The sequence below is a fragment of the Phoxinus phoxinus genome (assembly GCF_949152265.1).
Source record: "Phoxinus phoxinus genome assembly, chromosome: 19".
NCBI classification, from domain to species: Eukaryota; Metazoa; Chordata; class Actinopteri; order Cypriniformes; family Leuciscidae; genus Phoxinus; species Phoxinus phoxinus.
In genome coordinates this window covers 9052934-9079313 of record NC_136894.1, presented here as the reverse complement: position 1 = coordinate 9079313, position 26380 = coordinate 9052934, and the positions used below count along the sequence as shown (strand labels likewise).

Here is a 26380-nt window from a genome sequence, read left to right as displayed (position 1 = left end):
TTCAAGGATAGTCTACTTTGAGCACAAAGACATTCTTTCCCATTCTCCGGCGAGCCTTCAAACTTTCAAGTCCAAAGACAAGGGAACGTAACAGTTTCCAAATAGTTTCCTCTGTGAAAACGTTGGCAGATGATGTGCCGTAGACTTCGCTCTAACTGCTCAGATTTTGCTAGATTAGCAGGTTTCATTGAATTCTCACAGTCTTGTTTGCCAAGTGTAGCTCGTGATCGTTCCATCAATAGTAATATTTCACAATTCTGCCTGTTCTAGCTTAGAAAGCAGTGTACTTGCTGTTGTTGTTGTCGTCGGTGGTGATGTTTAATCTCTTAAGCCTGAGGGCAGATTTTGTAATACATTGTAAAGGAATTAGCCGAATTACACATTGTTACACCAACTTTCCATAGTTACTCCAGTTTCCCAAATGTCAGATGATAAATCAGCCCTTCAGTAAGCATTCTGTATTTTTTTTTTTTGTAAAGAGGATTTTTTTTTTCTGTTTGGTGTGGTAAAAAAACCCATTCAATCTCACTATTTTTCAGAAGAACCACATTTCTTGGCAAAGGCACACATAACTTTAGATAGCCATCCCCAATAACCGTCATCAATCTATATATTTATCCGTAGTTATCCAAAGAATAGCACTCTGTCCATTCAACAGGAAACAACAGTGTTAAAGTAGCATAAGTGTTTGCATAATTATTCCTGTTTACTTTTCATAGTCCTTCCTGAGCAACGTGGAGCATTTCATTATTATTATTAATTTTTATTTTTTTTACTTTAAAACAATTAGTGTTTTGGGCAACTGTTAAGGCATTTGGATCAGTTTAACTGAAAAACAGTTTTGCATAAATATAATAGAAAAAAACAATAGCAGGGATTAAAACTACAGAGCCCATAAAGGGACATGGCAATAGAAAAAAAATGAGATGGAAGAAAAAAAATATTTATATTGCGTTTTCTCGAAAATGTTTTGCGTTCCCCTGAGAAACTTTGCACTTCTTACAAAACGACTGCATAAATATGCTGGGATAAAAATAAAGAGTCATTATCATATTATTATTTATAATACATGCCATGTTTTTTGTTTTCTAATAATTGTGTTATTGTCTCAAAGCTAAAAAAAACAATAATTAATAGATAATCGTGGTAAAAAAAATTAAATACATTTTTATTTTGTTTTATAATAATTTTACTATTGTCAAATAGCTGAAAAAAACTACAATTAATAACTAATAACGTATGCTTGTTATTACACACAAACATAACATGTATTGTACATTTGATGTATGTTTCCATAGATGACAGCTCTCCACTCTCGCTCGGTTTATTTAGTTTTCTCACAGCAGTTTAATCATGGTAACTAATCACTAGGGGTCAGATGGTTGTATTTCTGTTTCTGATAAGAAGTTTTTCCATTAAATAGGTCAGTTGAAAAGACATGAAGCACTGCAGTCTAATCTGGGAATTCTTCTTAAGGGCTTCTCGGTAACCATTTCTTAAAATTGTGCAGCGCTTCTCTTATGGTTAATTAAAAGACCCCAGATCTTTCCCTCAATTACTTATCAATTATCCCGGTGCTTCTCTGTGGTTCTGCAGGGCTGACTGGCCCGTTCCCCCTGGTGATGCGGATTTGAATGGGACTGTATAATGAAGTGAAGCTGTGTTGGTGTATTTATGCTTATGGGGGGGAGGAGGAGAGGGTCTTTTTATTTCTACCACTGCAGTCGTTTTCATTTTTTCTTGTCATCATCTGCCCCACTTTCAGTCTTTCATCTTCAGAATGGACTGTCAAGGAGATGTATGTTTGCGTGGGCGTGTGTCACCTTGTGTTTTTGTGTGCGTGTGAGTAAGATGCCTTTACACGCTTTTATGTAATGTTGTGTGTGAAATGGGTGTGTACTCTGCGGTTTATAGAGGGCGAGTGCATGCAGGGAAGAGCTATTTCGGGCCTCTTGTATTTGAATCTGTAAGCGTATTGCGTGGGTCGGAGACTGAGCGTTGTGAGCTGCAATCGATATGGTGTGTGGAAACTAGTGGGGTCATTGGTGAAACTTCAACTGGGGGATCCCCTGATCCTTGGTACCTCTCAGGAGTCTTGTATCTGTTTACCATGAGGTTAAAGTTCATTGAGTTATGTACAAGGCCTAAAATTTACTTTTTACCGCACCTGCGCATGATGATTTATTGACAAAATATATTATTGGTCATAAATGTTTTGTTTTTTACCCCAATAAAACGTCAGAGTTGTGAATTTATTCTTCATGTTTATTTATTGCCCGGCCATAAAACAGTCGCTGTCTGTATTTAAATGGGCAAATGCTTAAGAGTCTATGATTGGATCATTATTGCAATGATTATTATGTTTCAAGCATGTTATATGTTTGGAAACAGTTCTTATAACCCTAATTGATGGAGTGTGTAGCTTTTCATTTCTTAAACTACCATGTAGGAAGACACATCACGGCCATATTCCAGGATGACATTGTCAAGATTCACCAGGCTCAAATTGTGAAAGAATAGTTGGGAGGGAGCATGAAGAATAATTTTCACACAGGAAATTCCAACTCTTAGTCCAGATCTTAAATTCATTGAAATTGTTTGGGATGTGCTGGAGGAGACTTTACAGAGTGCTGGACTCTTGCATTGTCAATGCAATATCTTGACCCAAAATTGATGCACTTTTCATGGAAATGGAAATAAATGTTATGATATTATTTCCATCAAGAGGTACATTTTTGGTCAATATCTTGTATTGACAATGCAAGAGTTGATATTATAATCATTTCTGAAGGATCACGTGACACTGAAGATGCTGAAATTTCAGCTTTGCCATTAAAATGAATAAATTACATTTTAAAATGTATATTAAAACAAAAAGAGTTTTTTTCTATTGTAATAATATTTCACAATATTTTTTTTTTTTACTGACCAAATAAATGCATCCTTGGTGAGCATAAGAGATTTCTTTCAAAAATAGAACAAAATCGTTTCAACCCCAAGGTTATGATCTACAGTATTTATTTATTTAGTAATGATTAATAATAATAATAATAGGCCGGACACTAGAAGCCTTCGGATCTTAGCAAATATCCTTAGACAGAGTGTGGGCTAAATAACAGCAGCAAGAAGCTCTCTAGATTAAGTGTGTGTGTGTGTCTCTGCATCCTTCATTACATAAGCAGGGTCATCGCAAGCAGAGACCCGCAGAGACAAGAAATGAGGGACCCTGATGTGTCTGCTGTACACACACAAACACGCACACTTTTTATCTCTAGATTTACAGAATAGTGATCATATAGCAGGGTCCCCACGGGTCAAGTCTTAAATTACGTTTTATCACAGTTACGGCTATAAAAAGTCTTAAGTATCTTGAATGTAATAATAGAAGTCTACATTTTCATTTCAAGAGGTCTTAAATTTGGGCACTGTAAAACAGGAATCTTGATATAGTGTATTATGATTGATTATTAAACATTTTATTAAATTAAATGAATATGATTTAATTAAAAGAGAGTGCTGCATGTTTCAAAGTAAAAAGTTACACGTGTTCTACAGGCTCCCAGCTGTTCGCAATCAATGAATACCACGCATTTATGGCAAGCGATTGCTTATTGATTTACTGTGTGTTGATGAATTATGCCAATGTTTTCTTTATGGTGAAAGAAATAGGTGGATTTTAATAGGTGGAGCTGCTTTGCCCCTCCTTGAACTGCCACCTTAACGTGGTGGAGGGGTTTGAGTACCCGAATGACCCTAGGAGCTATGTTGTCCGGGGCTATATGCCCCTGGTAGGGTCTCCCAAGGCAAACAGGTCCTAGGCGACGGGTCAGACTAAGAGTAGTTAAAAAAAAAAAACCTTATGAAGAAAAACAAATCGAGGACCGTGACGTCGCCCGGTATGGCGCAGCCGGGGCCCCACCCTGGAACCAGGCCCCGGGGTTGGGGCTCGTATGCGAGCGCCTGGTGGCCGGGCCTCCCCCCACGGGGTCCGGCCGGGCTCAGCCCGAAGGAGCGACGTGGGGCCGCCTTCCCGTGGGCTCACCACCTGCAGGAGGGGCCGTAAGGGGCCGGTGCATAGAGGATCGGGCGGCAGTCGAAGGCGGGGGCCTCAACAACCCGATCTCTGGACACGGAAACTAGCTCTAGGGACGTGGAACGTCACCTCGCTGGCGGGGAAGGAGCCTGAAATTGTGCGTGAGGTTGAGAGGTTCCAACTAGAGATAGTTGGAATCACCTCTACGCACGGCTTGGGCTCTGGAACCACACTCCTTGAGAGAGGATGGACTCTTCACCACTCTGGAGTTGCCCATGGTGAGAGGCGGTGGGCTGGTGTGGGTTTGCTCATAGCCCCCCAACTCAGCCGCCATGTGTTGGAGTTTACCCCGGTGAACGAGAGGGTCGTTTCCCTGCGCCTACGGGTTGGGGATAGGTCTCTCACTGTCGTGTGTGCCTACGGGCCAAACGGCAGTGCAGAGTACCCGGCCTTCTTGGAGTCTCTGGGAGGGGTGCTAGAAAGTGCTCCGACTGGAGACTCCGTCGTTCTACTGGGGGACTTCAACGCCCACGTGGGCAACGACAGTGTTACCTGGAGGGGCGTGATTGGGATGAACGGCCCCCCTGATCTGAACCCGAGCGGTGTTCAGTTATTGGACTTCTGTGCTAGTTACAGTTTGTCCATAACGAACACCATGTTCAAGCATAAGGGTGTCCATCAGTACACGTGGCACCAGGACACCCTAGGCCGTAGGTCGATGATCGACTTTGTGGTCGTTTCATCTGACCTGCGCCCGTATGTCTTGGACACTCTGGTAAAGAGAGGGGCGGAGCTGTCAACTGATCACCACCTGGTGGTGAGTTGGATCCGATGGCGGAAGAGGAAGCTGGACAGACTCGGCAGACCCAAGCGTACTGTAAGGGTCTGCTGGGAACGTTTGGCCGAGTCTCCTGTCAGAGAGATCTTCAACTCCCACCTCCGGCGGAGCTTCGACCGAATCCCGAGGGAGGCTGGAGATATTGAGTCCGAGTGGACCATGTTCTCCACCTCCATTGTCGAAGCGGGCGTGTCGTGGTGAAGAAAGAGCTGAGCCGCAAGGCGAAGCTCTAGATTTACCGGTCAATCTACGTTCCTACTCTCACCTATGGTCATGAGCTTTGGGTCATGACCGAAAGGACAAGATCCCGGATACAGGCGGCCGAAATGAGCTTTCTCCGCAGGGTGGCTGGGCGATCCCTTAGAGATAGGGTGAGGAGCTCGGTCACCCGGGAGGAGCTCAGAGTAGAGCCGCTGCTCCTCCACATCGAGAGGGGTCAGCTGAGGTGGCTTGGGCATCTGTTCCGGATGCCTCCTGGACGCCTTCCCGGGAAGGTGTTCCAGGCACGTCCCACCGGGAGGAGACCCCGGGGAAGACCTAGGACACGCTGGAGAGACTATGTCTCTCGGCTGGCCTGGGAACGCCTTGGTGTCCCCCCGGAAGAGCTAGAGGAAGTGGCTAGGGAAAGGGAAGTCTGGGCATCTCTGCTTAGACTGCTGCCCCCGCGACCCGGCCCCGGATTAACGGAAGAAGATGGATGGATGGATGGATGGAGCTGCTTTGTTTACAGGTGTTACCGTGGTAACAGCTATTACTGCTGTTCCATACATAGACAGTATATAAGATGGACACAGCGACCCCATAGGTTTCAACGGAGAAAAGTGAATTAGAAGAACTCATTTCCTGATGGCTGGGCGTACTGCGCAGACTTAAACTGAGCTTGACGACGTAGACGTGACGGGAGCAACCTGTCTGACAGTTGTAAGTCTTCTAGTAGCTGTGCCGAGAGAAATCTGAATCATTCCCTTCCGAATCTCGCAGAGACTGAGAGCGTGAGTATTAGCTGTCCATGAGCTAGCAGCAGGAGCAACTTTATCACTCTCTATAGGCTTCTCCCTTGACTTTATGCCTCCACGTCCCCACGATTGCTTGCGAGCTTCTCCGCCTGTCTATACGGTAATTTCTCGACTGTGTGACAGAGAGTCGAGTGGTTATGACGCAATAGCTAGCCTATTTTTACAAAAACTGCTTCTACTGCCATAACGTAAGATACAAGGTAATGGAGCCTTTTTTATACATTGTTGTGTTTCTATAGAAATAAAAAATGGACAAATGTAGTCTTTAAACGCCTCAGATGTAAAGTTATTCGCTGTGACGCCAAAATGAATGGGAGTCAATGGAATGCTAACAGCATCCCATCAGCACCACCTACTGGCAGGGACTCATTTTCATTCAGCCCGTCTGCTGTTTTTGTTCAGACCTATGCAAAAAACAACCCTTTTTTTTAAATGCAGGATGCATATTTCATGTATAACACTCCCTTTTCTTAAATGGGTTTAAAGATCATAAAAAGCCTTACATTTTATTTTAAAATCCCTGCAGATACCCTGATATAGACAAATAAAAATAACTATCTTACAACAAACAAGCATTTTCACCCCAGGCGTGCAGGTCTCAAATACTCTTCTTGACAAAAATCACAAGGTGGGTCACATGACAGGCATGCTCAGGTCACTGGGTAGCTCTTTGGAAAAACAGCTCCGCTTTGTAAAACAGGTTTTGTTTTCAGAATTAGTCATATCATGTGTCTACATCCCACCGTCAATGAGGATTTTGAGGGTATGCAGTAAACCGTTCGTTTCCTAAGGTTTCACCGAGGGGTTGCTAACTTCTGTCGAGCTGTTATGTAATAGTCTTCATTGAAAGTGAAAAAAGTTTTTCTGAAAGGTTTTGCGACCTTTTATCTGGCTGTTCCAAGGCTGTAATGTTAACAAACCGTTTGTAGGAGAGCATGGGAATGCTGAAAGGTTGTGCTGTCAGAGTCATGAAATCTTGTGTTGGCTTGGATTGAATCGGCAGGTCCCCGCTGACTGTCTGCCTGGCCTAGCGCATGTGCGCACATACACGCGCAGCGGGGGAGTCACGCGATTGACTGTCGTTGCTGGATCAGTGAGCTCGTGGTGTTTCATTCTCACCCCAGCTCTGTTTGTGCTGCTTTCACGGATCTCCATGAGGAGCCCCCACTGTCGTAAAGCACATGCTTGTGTTCATCATTTATGCTCTGCGAAAGAGGGCAGAGAAGAGGCAAAGATGTAGACAGCTTGCACGTACAAAAAAGTAGGATGTCACTATGATTTCTGAACATGTAGGCCTACTCTTCCATGATATATGTAACGTTAGACCTTGTTTGGGGGCATTTTCCATATTATTAGCTATGCACTGCAGTACACTATACTTATTTTCATGTTATGGTGCTACTACACAGTAAAAAAATGTTTTACCCAACCGTTGGTTTACGCATATTGGGTCAATATGTTGGGTTATCTTTACAATTTGTTGGGTCATTTGTTTACGTCGTTTTTTTTTTTTTTTTTTTTAAGTTAAATGCGTTCGCGCTTCGATGATTCAAATATTAACGGCCCTGGTAACGTTACAGTCAACAGACATCAGCGGCAGCCTGATTGTGAAAGGTAAGTTATAAAAGATATCGTTTTATGATGTAACTTTTATATAACTTGTATAACATAAAATAATGCGTACTGAAACACATTATGACTAATAGATATAGATATGACTAATATCTTAAAACATTTTTTTATGTTGTCGACTTGTCGTTCACTTTTGTCATTATTTTTTATTCTCCGGATCAGATCAATTGTTAGCTATCCACAATATTTATTAGGTCTAAGTGAGTAGGCTATTTTGTCTAAATAGATTAAAACAAAAACGAATTATTTTTGACATGTACTGTGTAATGGCATTAACGTTACCTTGTTTTTAGATGTGTCGTGGTCATCAAGGCCTTTTGCAGCGCAAGCACCGATCTGAGCAAGCGCCGAATTTATACAAATGCACCTTGATATTACCTTTTTTTTAGACATGTACCTTGTTTTTTATCATGTACAATGGGATTAACCTACCTTGTTTTTTTACCATGCTATTACCTTGTTCTTACATGCACCATGGTATTACCTTGTTTTTTAGATAAGTGCCACGATAGTAGGCCTACATTGTATTTTTACATATACCATGGTATTACCATGTTTTTTTTTTACATGCACCATGATATTACCTTGTTTTTAGAGACATGGTAGGTACCACCACTGTTTTATCATGGTGTTACCATGATTTGTTTGACATTTTAACATGATGATACTGAAATTTTTTTTATACCAGCATTGTTTTTGGACCTGTACCATGGTACTAGGCTACTAGTCTGTTTTTTTTAGCCGTTTAGCATTGTCATTTTGACATGATTCGTTTTTCGTTTTGAACATGGCACTGGCACTACTATAAATCAAACATATTGATTTACTGGACTTGATGGTGCGATGGTATTGGCATGCAATTATTTTTTGAAGCACCTTTGTGTGCCATGTAAATACTATAGTATATGAATATGGTAATCATACAGTGTCATGGAATATAGCCTATGTCAAAATATTACCATTTTTGTTAGGGCAGCATGTGTCATTATTGAAAGAGCGTAGAGGGAGAGAGGGAGAGAGTGAAGGCAGGTGAATAGAGATGCGTTTGAAGTGTGTGTTTTGGATTGTAATGCCTTGCAGCTCTAATCCCTGCATTATACCCTCTGTGGATTTGTCCATGGAATTACTCTGTAGTAAAGAGCTCAGCGTGTTTGACTGGGCCGTGCGTGGGCTGACAGTGGCCAGACGCTGATAAGTAATGCTGATGGAGGGGAGGGTTTGGTCTGAATGACAGCGAGAGGGTCTCTACTGTGTCGTTCTTTCTGAGTGGCAGAAAGCCAGGACAGAGAGATAGAATCTCATTGGATGTGACAGTGTTGTGAAACAAACCAGCAGCAACATAGAAAGTGAATTAGAGAAGCGTAGGCCTGGTGTGTGTGAGAGCATGCAGTCTTGTGTGTATGGGGAGAGGTTGATGTTCGGAAAGGTTTTTTTTTTTTTTTTTTTTAAGTGTGTATGCTCATGGAGAATCAAGAGTTTTTTCTTTCTTTTTATGTCTCTACTACAGCTATTTTTACTTGCAATACTACTCGATTTACAAAGAAATGGGAGTACTTTTAAAGGGTTAGTTCACCCACAAATTATTTAATTAATTACTCACTCCCATGTTTCCAAACCCATAAGACTTTCGATCATCTTCAGAACAATGGTAACAAATAATTCGAAAATTAGGATTAATGAAGTTTTGTCAAATGTCCCAAATGTTGTGGGCAAATTTAACAGGGCTATAGAAACATGTTCATTGCATTAACTTTGATTACACTATACATTTACAGTAGAAAGGATTAATAATTGTTGTGCTTTTGAAAAGAAAATAGACTAGTTTATCCCTAGTGTAAATATGTTGTTTAAATATACGTACTGTACTGGGGTAAATGCTTTATATGATCCCAGTGGGGATGGTTTAGCCAATCATAATCCCTTTGTCTCATAATGCATTTGGATCTGCAGTCTTGGCCTCATCACTGATGCCTCTGTAACCTGTAGTTTCCATCAAAATGTGGATTGGTTAAAAAAGCTAGAGATTCTCAACCATTTTTATTGAGTGGAAAAAAATCTTCAAAAAACAAAATAACCAAGTCCAAGTTCTCTTGAATAAAACTACATGGCGTTTACACTTCATGGACACACACATTAGGCAAGTTCAGAACAGCAAATACTAAACTGCCAGATTATCAACGTTCATGTCATAAAGCGACTAAAGGCTCAGTCTCATGTCTGGACTTAAAGGTATAGTTCACACAAACAAATTCATTTACACGCTAATTGTAATTTTATGTAATAGAGCAGCTAGCACATACTTCAAAATATCTCATTTTTAATCTTTTAGATATTATTCATAACATCTAATTGTTCCATTGGAGAAAGTAAGTCATACGAGTGACATGAGGGTGAATAAATGATGACAGAACTTTAATTCTAATTGTCCCTTTAAGGATTAGATTGTAGATACTCCCTTTGGGCCGCAGTGTTATTACTGTGAAGCAAGAGTCCATTGGCAGTTCACTAGTAAGTCATTGTCATGGAGCTTGTTCTGGGTGGAGTGTTTGTGTGTGTTTTCATTATCCATGTCAGCAGTGTGCTGCGTGACTGGCTGCTGCGCGCTGACAGGTCAGAGGTCAGCCATCTGCAGTGAGCAGAAGAACTTTGAGCTGACCGATAGGGGTGTGTGTGCACGGTTATGTAACTGCCGCTGAGCGCAGCGTGTGTGTGCCAGGAGCTTCATTCAGTAGTTTCTAAAGGGCCGTTCACATTGACAGCGATTCGTAGCGACAGAGAAACCCGAAGTCTTTCATTTTCAATGAGAGTTGGTGATTGCCGACGAGCGCTTGCCATGACATAGAAAACATTTATGCAAATGAGCAGCGATGTGAGTGACAAACAGTTCTTTTCTGATAGGGTTGCGGACATCTGAGACAAAAAAAAACAACAAACAAAAAAAGCTAATTACAAATAATACAACTGAACTAACCATAATTAAGATGGCATAAATAATAATTATAACTATAATTTTTAAATGGGAGTAAATTCCCATATTTGTGTTGTTGATGTTGAATCCTGAATAATAATTGGTAATAATTCTAGGGGGTGCAAGAAGTAAAGGCCGATTCACACCAAAAATGATAACTATATTAGCATCCACACTACGTATTGTTCTGTTTATAAGCGCATGCTGAAGTTTTATCATCTGCCTGTAACGGTTTAATTACAATGAAGAAGAAGAAGTTACAAATAATGACAGTCTTTATTAAACATGCACAAACAATACCGGACAAAGAATGAGCGAAGGTGAGGAACTTAAATACACATGTTGAAGAACTAAATAATGAACAGTTTTGATGATTAAATTAATATCCATGGTAACTGATTATGGAGAGAACAAAAGAACACAGGCAAACGTGATTAAACAGACTGTGTGTGTGTGTGTGTGTGTGTGTACAGGTTTGACAATGCTTGTGAGGCCCAAAATGTCCTTAGTATTCAAAAATGTCCTCAGTAATTCTGTTGAACACCAACGATTGGGCCAGACTGCAGATCTTTACTCTTCACAATCTGTTTGTAGTGCTCTTTTTACTAGTTCCGGTCCCTATGATCTGATCACTGGCCGGCTGGACCAGTGTGTTTTGATTGGTCAACCGCTTCAAGTGTGTTTCGGAAATGTCACATCCCTTACCATAACCGCGAGTTTCAACACACTACTAATGCAACTTATATATTTGTGATGTGAACTTGCAGAAGAAAACTCAAGACTAAGATGGAGGCGTTTCAGAGAGTTCAGAAACAGTGTGCACTCATATAGGGAATAACTCCCTTTGGAGTGACTTTGTGCTTTTTAACTTTGCAGACCTTGTTCTTGCTCAAACAGCAACATTACACACTAAAGAAAGTTGAAAATGTAAAAAAGCACAATAGGTCCTCTTTAAAATGGCTTATAAATTGGCCAAATCATGTTTCTATTTAAATCTAGAGGTCTGCAAGGGTTTCTGTGAGGTTTATGTTTAAGAGTAGGGGTGGGTTTGTCCATAGAAAATGTAAAATACTGATATAAAGACAATCAGTCTATGAGATGTCCTCACTAATATAGTGGAACAAACGTGTGTGTGAAAGAGAGGGAAAGTTGAGGTTAAGACATTTTTAACATTTTCTTTAGTAATCTAAACACAGCTGCTAATGTGAATGGGCAGATGAACTTATGACATTATGAATTTTTTAAAAGACTAAAAGCCCTCAGGAATACACACTCACACAATAGCGGTAGAAATATGAGTGGTGAAGGTCATTTTGTTAGTGGGAGATTAAAGCTCCTGTCTGTCTGTCCGTCTGTCTGTCTTTTTTTGTGTAATTGTGTTCTCCTACTTCAGAGTAATGTGAAATAACCAGCATTTTTGTTTGTTTTTTGGGGTGAACCAGTTCTCTTCCAGAAATGAGAATTGGGCTGTGAGAGACAAAAGTGCAGTTTATGCTGTTGTATATTTAAGTGTCAATCAGCAGCAGATGAAAATACATATTCTAATAGACAGACAGGCTATATACTGTATTAAAAACAGGATTTGTAAAAAAAAGAATAAAAAAAAAAGAAGAGTTTGACTCCATGTTGAGCGGACTGTGTTTTCGTTTAGTTTGTCCAACAAAATATACACAGTCGATTATCAAGACATATCACTTAGCATGGTTAGCAGCATGTGACTAATTTTATCTCTTGACTTGTTTCATAAAGGAACAAATACAAGTGATACACATTTGACTGTTTGTGGTCAGCTGCCATTTACCCGTAACTGGTCAGATAGATGAGAGAAACCGCAGCCTGCAGCCATTCTCAGCTGCTGAATTCTGGGAAACAGAGACTGCTCCTTTTTTTTAGTGTTGGATACTAGGGAGGCACAAATGCAGTTTGACATGTAAAATAATACAAACTGTTATTGACGAGAAGAGAAAAAGTTACGGTAAGGTAATCTAATATTACAATGTCACAATGCTTATGGCCATACGGTTTCTAAGCTGCATTTAACTCTTTGAAAAAAGTGAATTAATTGTAAATATCATAGTAAGAATTGGTTGCCGTTAAAAAGTGGTCTTGTTTTAATCTGTAAAGTTTGGCTAGTTAAGCAGATTAATACATTTAAAGTATACGGTTCAGCCCATTAACATTAGTTAAAGCAGGGGTTTTCAAAGTCTAAGACAGTGGGCCTCTCTTTTGACACAACTTACCCAATGCCCCCCAATGCTTGCTCATCCTAAAATTTCAGACTCACTGCTCCTCGTTAAAGCCAATATTTAAACACAATATGCTCCTACCAGTCCTGAGATCTCTCTCGCACACAATAACTGAAGCATATGCAGGCTGCAATGATGCCACTTTTCGTCCTCCACCTCAAAATCATGGTGATGTTTGGCGAACTTCGCATATCGCAGAGCTAGCATCAAGCCTATTTCGCGTTCGTCCATCTGTGCAAGAGAATTTAACCCATTTTAAGCATGCGCAATGTTTCAGATGGCAAGTGTAACATGAATCGGATACAATTGAAAGAACGTGTAAACGGACGGTCAAAAAATCGGATAATGGCAACAAATCAGAATAGGGCATCAAGACCTGCAGTGTAAACAAGGACTTATTTTAAGAATAATAACAATTTCACTTTTTACATTTATTAATTTAAACGAATTAATTATTAGGCACTAATTTTTACCACTCGCTGCGCCTCCCCATATGCTCTGGTGCCCCCTGGGGAGGTGCGCCCCACTCTTTTAAAGTTAAAGCATTAGGCATCATGAACTAATAATAAATAACTTTTTCTTTTACAGTGCATAAGGTTAATTTTAGTATTTAGATATCCTAGATAGCATTTATCTAGGTTACATTTTTTTTTAATAAATATTTTTTTTTTATTGTTAATTCATATTTGTTCATAATACATTACAATGGCACAATTATGAACAACGAATGTTAATTTGTACGTAATAATGTTATTATTGCATGTATGTGTGTCTGCGTGTGTATATGTATATATATATATATATATATATATATATATATATATATATATATATATATATATAATTAGTCATAACTACCAGTGTGCCAGTAAGCCTATATCTTATTTTGACTGAGATGTGAATTAGTATCAGATGACTAACTGTTAGTAGTACTATTATTATGACTAACTAAAATAGTTCTCTTAATAGCAACTTAATAAAGCCAAGATATCCTGTAATGTAATGTGGTGTAATGCATGTAATCCCTATGAAGAAAGAGGTGGGAGGTGTCTGACTGACAGTGGGCATGGCATCAGACAGACTTTAATATTATTTCCTGCCTTTTTGAACAGTCAGCAAAACTCAGCGCTGCTGACTAAGACAAGGAAGGGTGATGGTTTATATGCGAGTATAATCGTGTGTACATTTACCTGTTTGTATGCAAACTGATTCCATAAAGTTTGCTTTTAGCCTTTATTCAGTGTTGTTGCAGCAGAACTCAAGGTTCCAGTAAAGATCTCAACAAAAAGAGCAAAACTTGTCAATAGAGCACATAAGCGGCTGCCTACCTTATCAAGAATGATAATTTTCCCATTCATTTTCTCCATAGGAATTTCAAATTAAGCTTTAATAACGAGTTCTAAACCATGTACCACATCATTGAGGGAGTGAACTACTAATTATGCCATTATAAACCACAATATAATTGAAGGTGATTGCAAATTATTGAAATAAGTTGTTCGAGATTGTACAGGTACTGTTATGTCAGTTGCAATGCTTTTATAGGAGTGAGAAGTCTTGAAAGGTTTACATTATGTAGGCTAATATGTATGTTAAAAATCAATTTCTCTATGGAGAAAATTAATTTAAATTAATTGTGTTTTCTTTTCTGCCAGATCTGTACAAAAAACTCGCACCAGGGTTTGTTTTACTCAACGGGTTGCTCTTTTAATCAGATGTGAAACTGACCTGCATTTTTTTTTTTTAACCAATCTGGTTTAGACTGATGTAAACAGCTTGTGACTCTCATAAATCAGGCATGAAAACTCCTCACCTTTCGGCGAAATTCGCCGTTTTAAAACCTAAAAGGGTCACCTACGTGATTTGTGCAGATCCGATGAGAAAATATTTTAGAGAGGAGGAGGGGGGGGGGGGGGGGGTGTTCGATGTCGAGGCCAGCATTTATCCCCTATAAAGTTACCATAAACTTTACAAAACTATAAGCTTTAAAAAACAATCATCATTCCGAATGCCGAAACATGACAGCCAATACGAGTCAGAGTAACGTTAGGGCAGAAATGTTTTCAAAGTCTTTTACACCGCGAGTCTGAGAACTGGACACACTGCCGAACAAAGAACCGCACGTCGGAAAGCAAGCCTGAGGTAAGTTAGCTTACAATGTTAACTGTCCTGTCAGATACAGACAGCGATGTTGCCAATGTCATTATTTTTTATTTTGACATAGAAGTGGGCGAGATAATACCGCGAGTGGGCGCGGGCGCCGTGAGCGCTGAGCGAGCAGGAACAAGTATTCATTGCGCGGCTCGCGAGCCTCATGCGGCTCGCCAAGCTTTAATTCGTGGCTCGCAGTTGCATGGCGGTAAATAATACGGTGATATGATAATGCATTCACTATAGATATTTTATAAAAACATAACAAGTAGGGCTTTAACATAACCCGTTAAAAACTCAAAGTGTCAGCTCTATTACAAATTATTTCGATCGGATTGAAAGGGGTGGTTTATCGAGAGAACGTGAAAAAACTTGATCGATTGAAAACCGAAACTGAAAGGACGACGTATGACGCGCTGAACAAGCTGTTCTCCTGATTAATAAAGTGTCATATAAATGAATATCCTTTCATTCTATAATTCTCCTTTCACTCAGCATCTGTGAAGTGAAGCAGGACAACGGCTCACCAGTGCTTGTTTCAGATTATCATACAGACGACTGGTTTGGGGCATTTTTGGGATAAATAGTAGTAGTAAAAAGTTTTTTTTTCTCTGAGACCCGATTAAATACGTAGATCAGCGGCCCATTGGTTCTTTTCTTGATTGACACTGGGCTAGCCCAATCACATCTTTAATGTGAAGTATAGAAATATACTCTTTCAAGTATAGAAATTAGTACAAAACTAATTATGAAAGTTTCCTTTATTTTTCAGTGCATTTGTTTTACAATAGGCTATATGGCTATTACTATCATGGGATTAATATTATAACTATTATTGTAGTAGTAATGTAGACAGACACTGTAACTAAAAGAGTTTTGAAATTTTCTTTGTTTAATTTGCACCAGATTGATGAATTTCACATTAAAAAGCAAAAAATTTTCTTACGGGGGAGCATGCCCCCGAACCCCCCTAGAGTGGCAGAGGACCACTCATCACAGTGATCCAAAAATCCTGTGAGAAACACTGGTAGCCTACTACAATGCCAATGCAGATTACAAGTTGTTTTTTGTTGTTCTTTTTTTTTGGGGGGGGGGGGGGGGGGGGGGGGGGGGTATATATGCCGCATCCTTCTCACCTTTTTTACCCCTGACCTGTTTTCATGCCTGCATAAATACTGTATGTGCCGCCCTTGTTGCCATAGGTGATGGCATCTAAACAAGATTAACTTGTGGTTTACTCGGAATAGATTTGACACAGCAATATTTAAGAGCACAAGCTTGTACACAAACGCACAAAAGGACTCGTATCGTCCTGCCAGAGCACACCCTCCACTGCCTCTTGTTTTGGAGAAACATACCAGAGTAAAATGAGACAATTGAGTGTCTTAAGTCTCAGCGTCTGCTTTGAAGCAAGAAGCGAAACATTTTAGGGGAAAAAAGGAGAAATAGTTTCTGATTCAAACAAACAAAGAGTGGTTGCCATGTCGACAGGCATCTATAAATAGTCTCCAATGTTTGTTTTGTGAATGCGGTCTCCCCTAGGAGCTTCAGAGACCCGGAGAGTGATTCTGATTAAACAGCTTTTCCTCATACCGCTCAGCCCTGGAATGAACCATTAAACTGGACAGAGAGGTCAGGCAGTTTAAGAAAAAAATAACATTATGGTTAAAAAATGGCTTTACTTAGAGAAATGTACACTTACTAATGAACGACTGTATTATTGGAATGAAATCAGATAAATGTATCGTAATTTAATAAATATAATGTATTATATGCAATGTTTGGGTCGGTAATTTTTTCTTCTTCAGTAATTGTAAGAATTTTTTTTTAATGTCATTTATTCCAGTGATGGCAAAGCTAAATTTTCGGCAATCTTTACTCCAGTCTTCAGTGTCACATGATCCTTAGAAATAGTTATAATATGCTGATTTAGTGGTCAAGAAACATTTATTATTATTATTAATAATGTTGAGAACAGTTGTACTGCTTCATATTTTTGCGGAGACTGTAATACATTTTTTCAGTATACTTTAATGAAAAGAAGGTAAAAAAAAAAAAGGTATTTATGTGAAATAGAAATATTTTGTAACTATATATGTCTCTACTGTCCCTTTTGATCAATTTAATGCATCCATGCTGAAAAAGTAATAATTTCTTTAAAAAAAATCTTACTCACCCCTATATATATGGATTGTTATTATCAATTATATTTGTGTGTATTAGTGTCTTTTTGTTGAATAAACTGCTGGATGCCTTGAATAACCTTCAGGATTAATAAAACATCCATCCATCCATCCATCCATCCTTAATCTTTTTTTATTTTCGATGGATGGTTTTAGTCTGGTAGTAAAGTAAATCCCAAACCTAAAGTCTCACTCGATCATATGGCTGAAACTATTTAAAGTACATTCTCAATTATTCTCTTGTTACCTTGGTTACATATTCAAGAGGAGTGACAGTAGCATTGCAAGAGGATTTCAGAACACATTTATTTTAATAAATGATAGATAAAAATGTATATCTACATATTTAATGTAGAATTATGATCTAGGCCTAAATCTAAAATTATGTATCCAATTAACACAGTTTCAGTTCTGTATGTTGATTGATCTAACAAACAGTAGTCCAATCATGATCAAATACAACAGTCTAGCTGTACAATATAGGATCATGTTATATAGCACAACAGTTGCTTGGAGCTCATTGCTGAAGTGTAAATCTCTTTTGTCTTTGAATGTGGCAGGGAATGGTGAGGGTAGTTGGAGCCACACAGACGCAGACGTGGACAGACAGAGAGGGAATCACGAGCCGTCCCATCAGACAGCAGGAGGAGAGATTTACTCGTCCCCATCACAGTGCTTTCAGCTGGACCCTTCTCTCCGATTGAACATCGGAACATTCTCCCTGCTCAAGATCCACCTGTATCCCCCCGATTGAGTAAGACAGCAGTTTACTTTCACTTGAATGTTTCTAGATTGGCTTGTGCACAAGACTCATACTTTCTTAGGTCAAGCTTTTTTACCTCCAACTTCAAAACACAAGTACTCGTAAGAGACCTCTAATGAAAGAGAGACTTGTGTAGTGATTTACCATCATGATTTTTCCTAGTCGACTCGATTCCGCTTCTTTTTACAAGCAAAATGGCCGATTCTGATACCAGTTGCCGATTTTTTTTTCTTTGTTTAAGCAAATTTATTTGTTGTTTATTTGCTGTTTAACTGGCCAATCTGACCTTAAACGAAAAATATCTGTAGCTATTTGAAATTGGAGGCAACCACTTCATTTTAATCATGACTCAAACAAAGATTATCCTACACACATGTAGCATGAGCAGTTGTTTTTGTTTTGAATTAGATTCTGTAATTTCAAGATTTAAAGCTAAAACAGAATGGTCTGACTTTAGATTTGTGAAATAATGCTACATAAGAGACCCGCACAAAACAAAAACAGCAGACGGACTGAATGAAAATGCAAATTCACTTTTTGACAGTAGGTGGCGCTTATGGAACAGCAGCGGTTATATATATATATACTGTATATAAACTCCCACCCCCAATTCAATATTTTTCTTCCTATATTTATTTATTCCTCTTCTTATATTTCGTGCCTATATTTCTCTTCTTTGCATCCGTCTCCGGCTTGTCCCATCTCTGGCCTATGTTAAAGTCCTGTTTACGTAATATTTTCACACAAATTACATTTTTTGGGAAATGGTTGCAATGCAGTCTGTGTGCAAGTCCGGAATAGAGATTGGCCAAAATAAAACTAAAAACCGTTTCCGATTTATGGCTGTTCGACAGGTTCATCTCTAGACTTTTCTTCTACCTGTACTGTAGGATTTTCTGTCAGATGTGATTACTGAAAAAATATTTTCAGTCCTTCAGTCCAGAACACAGTTGACGTGCGGTCAGCCTCATCACACAGCTGCGTGGAAATGTATTAAGTGTCTATGTTTCTCTTCTTCTTTCTCTACACATTGATCATTTACTTGTTATCTCTCTTTCACTTGCTGACTCAACACTGGACTTCCTCTTTTTCAAAGTCCTCTCCCTTGTTTGCCATTTGTTTCTACCTCCAGTTTTCTTTTGTTGTGATCACATAGTGTTTTGTTGTCTTTTTGTCTACTGATTTTCACAGTTTATGCCTTCAAATTATTCCCCTTCATGTAATTTCAAACCCCTATGACTTTCTTCTGCGGAACACAAAATGAGATATTTTAAAAAACAACACCTGAGATATTTTTAAAAACAACACATGACCTCTATGACTTTCATTGAATGGACAAAACTTTTTCGCTGCAAAAGATGCTTTCCAACAGGTTTTATCGTAGTTTTTGTCCAACTCCATTGACTTGTATTGGATGTGCTGTGAGGTACGGTATTACAAAAACTACAATTAAACCTGTTGGAAAGCATATTTTGCAGCGATTTTTGTGTGAGCATATCAGTGAACACTCCTGACCACTTGGTGAGGTTCACGTCTTTGTAAACGAAAGTTTAATGCGTTTTAGGAAGGATTGTTCCAGTGCACCTATGCAGCCATTGTGGAGGTGGGGGGGTGCTACCACAGAAACCGAAAATTCTCGGACCAGCAGCATGTGTCCAAATTTCAAACTTAACCGTTCTATTTCATCAGAAACTATCTGAAAACAGGGCTTTAAGTATAAAATACCGAACTTGTCCTTTAAATCGTGCAGCCCCCAAAATGAATCCATTTTATTTGCCACAGTGAGTGTAGAAATGTGGTAGTCACGTTATTAAACATTTAGGCCCACCTTTTCCTCATCAAAGGTTTGATCTTCATCCTTCAAAATCTGTCTTCCCTCTCAGCGCCATAAGACAGTGGAAATAATTTAGCTTCTGTTGTGGAACTAATTTCACTTCCCATCCTGACTACGAGCTTCTGTTTGGAAAGGAAGAAGCTTCCATCCTGTCATAGCGTGTTAGTGCACATATAGACTGAATGTGGTGCAAGATGACGTTTCTGTGGGATTGGCTGTGTGTTTGCGTGTAGCGTGTCTGTGGGGACGGGATCTGATGCTGGTTGAGCTGTTGTCAGGCCCAGCGGTGCGTGGATAAACCCGTCAGGAGTGTCTGTTCAGCTTTGAGTTCTGACAGGAATCTCTCTCTGCCTCTGGTGTCATTTCACACTCCCTCATTTTCTACTCCAGTCCCCCCCTCATTGGTTGAAATGTAAATCCACTCATTCTCTCTTTCCCCTTCATTCGGTGTCCCTTCACGTCTCTCAAACTGTTTTTTATCAGTTTCCAGTAGGGATGTTAAAAGTACTGGTACTTCGGTACCAAGTCGAAAGTAAAATTTGAACATGTAACTAACTATTTTAGTTCCACTGAGTACCAGAGTATGTGAGCGAGAAATGTGTGTGGAGATAATTATTGCCCCAAGTAAATAGTGTGTAAAAATGGGCCTTTTGTGGTTAAATGTGCTTGAATAATGACCACTAAATTGATTTGCTACCTAACTATGTATGCTGTGTCTCTTGTTTCACTCCACAGTCACTTATTTCTCGCATAATAAAATAAATTAAACTCAAATCAATATTTCATTCCCATTTATTTGGTTTATACCATTGTTTAAAACTGGATAATGTACAGTCAAGGTCCTGTTTATTTCGCAATAAAAGCTCACTGACTGCATATTATATACTAATATTAGCAAATGAAATGAAATCCTTTTTCAATGATTTTGAAAAAAAAAAAATGCTCAGGATGCATTTAATTGATAAAAAAAACTGTAATATTGTGAAATTATTACAAAGTTTAATATTTTAATATTATATAAAATGTAATTTATTCCTATAATGGCAAAGCTGAATTTTCAGCAATCTTTACTCAAGCCTTCAGAGTCACATGATCCTTCAGAAATCATTATAATATGCTGATTTTGTGTAAACCATGAGGATTCTTTGATGGATAGAAAGTTAAAACGAACAGCATTTATTAGAAATAGAAATCATTACTATTTATTTGTATACTGTATCCATAATTATAATAAAGTTTTCTATATTTTACTTTTACGTTTTTTTTTTTTTGCAGTATATTAGTATTGACTTTGGTACTTTTGACATCCCTTATTCCTTTTGCTGTTGTTCTCATCCTCTCATCCTTCCTAATTTTTTTTAATCTCCAACAAATGTTTCTCCTCATTCTGTCTTTCATTCTCTTTCTCTCTCTCTCTCTCTCTCTCTCTCTCTCTCTCTCTCTCTCCTCTCTCTCTCTCTCTCTCTCTCTCTCTCTCTCTCTCTCTCTCTCTCTCTCTCTCTCTCTCTCTCTCTTCTCTCTCTCTCTCTCTCTCTCTCTCTCCTCTCCTCTCTCTCTCTCTCTCTCTCTCTCTCTCTCTCTCTCTCTCTCTCTCTCTCTCTCTCTCTCTCTCTACTGATCTCTAATTACTAAACAATGAGTTAATTACCTGAGTCAGAATTCATGAATTTATTCATATGCTCTCTGGCACTCTGGTAATTACCAAAAGCTTGTAGTGTACCAAGCAGAAAGGTTCTTCCCCCGCAAAGGGACTGTCCATGTCTTTATTACAGCATTGAGCGCCCCCTGTTCACTGTATCTGAACATGGTGACCATAGTGCTGTTACCAAGAGATGACTTATCACGCTATTTTGAATGTTATAGATGAATGTTTACAATTTCCACTTGACAAAATAATGAATTACATCACCATTGTTTACAGCAGCGATATTTTGGAAAAGACTGAGAAAAGGGAGGGCTGGAGTTATTTTTCAGCTGTGTTATTGTCCGCAAGCTCAAGGCAGAACTCCATCGATTGGCCCGTTTCCAGTTAGTCCATCCTGAAGTGAGTCTTTGTGCCGATAAGACAAGCTCCGCGTCTGTCCTCTCCTCAGCCCTCGGCAGAAACTGCACAACAATGCAGCCACTTTAGTATCTATAGAGTTACTGTGTACAGAAAGCGTCGCATAATGATCTTTAATATCTGCGGCTTATTGGGAGATAATTCCTCCTCTGTGGCTGAAGTGCATCGATTGAAGGGCGACTGGGGAAGAATAGTTTCATAATCTGTTTACATTCAACAGCGATTTCGATCTGAAAAATGAAACAACAATATGTTTACAATGGTAAAATAATCCTTGTAGGCATTATATGAAATTATATTGTGAATTAACAGGATTGATGGTCATAGGAGGTCAATGTCACATGACAATGTAAAATTTACTTGTCGATTTTTTTTGTTGTTGTTATTTTTAGTGTGCTTGGCATAGCATCACTGCTATGAAACGTGCTGGACATACTGAAGTGCTGTCATTTCCCTCATGGCCTCCCTGATAAAGACTAAGAGGAAAGGTCAGCCGCAGGACGGATGTCTCACGGACAATGAGTTCAAAGGAACTGCTGTTTTTCATAGAAGTTATTATCGAACGGGTGCTTCTTTCTCACACTTTATTCAGCCAGATAATGAAACAAAACAATTGAAACATCCTTATCTTCCCCACCTTGCAAATCCACATATTAGCATTATTATTGTGTGCCGTTACATTACGATATCAGTGACGACTATGTATCCTTGTCCACTCTTTTTACATATCCTCCTTAACTACAAACAAACCTTTTTGTGGCTATTTCAGTTTGCATAGATTCTTTCCACGCGTCGTGACGTTTTGATTGCCTCATAATGACGCTTTTATTCGCTGGGTAGCCCCAACCACACTGGAATGTATAAATAAAAAATGTCAAGCAAGACGTTGGACCCAATATGTTCTGATTGGCTCTGTTTTGGCTCCTATAACTTTCATCTGTAGAACACAAAAGGTGAAGTTTTGAAGAGCTTCCTGGTCGCTCTTTTCCATGCAATCATGATGAATGTGGACTGGAGCTTCAATATTTCAAAAAGTAGCTTTATGATGCTTTATCTGTCAAACAGACTGAAATGTAAGTCCACTTGAAGTTTTCTCTGGCCTCTTGATGAGAAGGAAAAAATTTATCATTCTTTAAGATCAGTCAGATCTTTTTGAGGAGTCCAGTTGATCCAGTTCACAAAACCAAACTCACTGTCTGACGTTTCAGCAATTAAAGACTCACTGGAGATGAAAATTTGCCAATGACAACTTATATTTCTACTTAAATTTCAATCTGATCCAGCCACAAATGTCTTCAAAAAATGGATATAACACATGTATGCTTATTAGAGCTTTTGCATCTGTATTGCTCATTCCCAGTTCTGTGCAACTGCAAGGGGGGAAAACAACCAGTGCATTCTTCAAAATTTCATCATATTTGTGCGAGAAATCTTGCACTTTCGGTGGTCCTGCGCTACTTTTGAGATAAATGGGATACTAGCGGACAATAAGATATTCATATAAATCGTAGTTGTTCTTATACATTCCTGCAGGTTGTTTTGTCTGGTTCAGGGACACTGGCCACTAAGAAGCCAGAAAGAAGAGAACAGATCAAGTCTTTCACCGAGACTGGGAGAGATGAGTCATTCTTCATGTGAGATTTTGAGGAAGAATTAAAGGGAAGCCTTCGGCAGGGACACGCCAGGTCCTTCTGCGCTCTGAAGCTGCGAGAGAAAGACATGTGGCAGATAAGGTGCAAGGCAGGGGAGGTGATGAGTTTATCGTAGGCAGTTTGTGTGAGCGTGAATGTTTTTTCACAGGACGGACTGCTTCCATAATGTGTGGCAAGATGCTTGAGGTCTCCTTGATTGACGGGTCCTGTCAGGTCTGATGGATCCTGGGAGGGAGAGGATAGAGTAATGTCTCTATTTTTCTGGCAATCGCTACTTTGTGTAGCTCTCGCCCTTTTGCTCTCACTCACGTTCTCCTCACTTTTCTTTCCTGCGCTCCCTTTATTGTTATCCAGAGTGAAACTTGATTAATTTAACTGACAGGAAGTGCAATTCTTGGAATGCAAACCTTAGCATGCTCGTATCTGTCACACCCTTGTGAAAATGCAAACACTGCACAGCAGTGTTTAATCAACACGTTCAAAACATGCAGCGACACTCAGAAACGCTCATTTGCATGTAGCGATCCGTGACTTTTAAAATGAGAAGACAAAATAAATTCATAAATTCATATTCTCTCTGAGGATAAATTCATTTTTCCGAATGATATTTACATTTACATTTGATGTTTATTATGCTTAAGCATGGCAGGGTTTTTCAAACTGGGTTCTGTGGGGTAAAAAAAGTAATAAAAAAAAAAAAACACTTGCAGAACTAAGGGGGTCATATGATGCTGTTTTTAAAAGTTGATAATTTTGATTATTGGGTGTAACAGAATAGGTAAACGTGATTTAACGTTCAAAAAAACTAATTTTTTCACATACTGTACATTATTTCAGCTCCTCTATTCCCAGTCTGTCTAAAACGCATTGATTTCTACAAAGCCCCTCCTTCTGGAAAGCTCAGAGTGCTCTGATTGGCCAGCTGACCCAGTGCTTTGTGATTGGTCTAAAGCTTCTAAGCATTTGTAAACAACACAGTTAATAATAATGTTGTCAGTTTTTACCGCGAGCTCGAGGCAGCATAATAACATTATGCTAATTTTTCACATTGTGATGTGGAGGTCTGAGGAGGTAATTTGGACTTGGATTAAGGTGTTTTATTTAGGTCTGGATCAGTTCTCTGTTAGATATATAATAAATGCCTTTGTGGGAGACTATGAGCTTTGTTACTTTGCAGATCGTATACAGTACATGCACTAACACACTAAAGGAAAAGGAAATTATATGACCCCTTTAAAGACTAGTCAGAAATCATGACAGCATTCACAATTATTTAATTCTATTGACAGCATTAGTTTTGAACAATATAAATGAAAACCAAAACACATTTTTATAGAAAATATCTATTTTGAATTACCGGTAAGTAATCTATATTTTAATTAGTAACCTTGTCTTCCTTGTTGCATACTTTCAACAAGTGTCCTTGGTTTAGTAAGGTACTATTCTCTATTAAAACTAATATACCAGAACAGTATTTGTTTTATGGAAGTAAATCTAACATTTAATATTGGGTAGAAAAGTGACAAATCGCTGTATTTAGTACAAAGTAAATATTTTTCAGATAATATTTTATTCTCTTCTTTGAATTTAGTAAAAAGAAAATACAAAAATGCCATTTAAATACAGTAATGTAGCACACAATTGTCTTGATAATACCATACTTGGTATTCTTTTCATCCAGTATAAAAGGATCTTTATAAAATGTAGAATATTGAAAATATTAATCATATTTAAGGGTCCTTTGTATCAAAATCCTGCCATATGAAACCCCATTTACCTTATTATATCAACAAGCAACCAACAATACGGGGTTTTTTTCTGTTTACACTGACATACTTAAGTCACGTCAAAGTGAAAAAACAATAGAAGAAAAATTGGTTTCTACTAACAATTATTAGGCTGTAAGTCATAGTGCCTTTCTTTTGAGACCATTAATCAACAAATCCTTGGAAAACATACACTTTTATCTTGTAATATTTGTTTTGCTCTAATTTCTATACTGTCCGTTTTTTTTCTTATTCATATTTTTAAGCAGTTACTGCCTCCTTGGATGGAAGCCTTTGGTTGTAATTGTTAGAGCATGTATTCAGTAGTCCATTCTTGGAAAATCATGCCCTCTTTTACTCTCTCTGTTCCCTTGTTTCTCTCTATTTCTTTCACATTCACAGAGACAGAGAACGAGGGATCAGTTGAGTAGCTCTCTCTGGTTGAATGATTCATCCCAACACACACACACACACACACACACACACACACACACACACACACACACACACACACACACACACACACACAGCAAGGAGAGCTTTTGATGCAGATATTTTTAGAGCGCTTTAGCAGTGGGATCCAGAGAGGTGTGTGTGTGTATGTGTGTGAGTGAGTACTAGACAAAACCAGAACGTGATCAGAGAAGTAATGTCACATCAGAGCGCAAAGACAGTGACTCAGTCTCCTTCCAGTAAAAACACACAGCGCTCACAATCAACAGACTCTGCTGTTCAACTCATTATAGACATTGACTAAACTTCAGACATTACTGAATGCAAACCCAACACAAATCAACCCACTATACAGCCAACTATCCTGACCAATCAGTAACCAGAACACAGACACTACTAGACACTACTGACAAATCAACACACATGACACAAAAAAATGTTGGGTGTTCTGTAACATGAACACTATTTTATGTGGTGCATCAATTTTTATTTTTTTGCTCTTCCATGTGCAATGTGATGAATATACCAGAAGAAATATCCATGTTGATTTTTTCAATATCATTATATGACCAGACTACTAAAAGACACAAGCGTATACTGCCATACACTGCACAGTATGTATAAAGCAGTATGCTAGTATTCCTTTATAATATAGTCATAGATACTAAAATACACAAACAATGACCTCATAGCACCATAAAAGTATTTCTTGTGATTTGCACATTGAGCATGTTCACTATGCTACTGCAAGCGCTCATCATTCAACTATGTAGTGTAAACACC

At 38.8% G+C, this 26380-nt stretch overlaps 1 protein-coding gene across 1 annotated transcript in view; it reads left to right on the top strand.

The window, feature by feature from the left end:
* The window catches only part of atxn1a (ataxin 1a), a 92371-nt gene that overhangs the window by 12800 nt on the left and 53191 nt on the right, over positions 1–26380 (top strand). The window contains exon 2 of the mRNA XM_079590357.1: positions 17628–17821. The gene's annotated coding sequence lies outside the window, so the exon portion shown is untranslated. The remainder of the gene's footprint in view (positions 1–17627; positions 17822–26380) is intronic.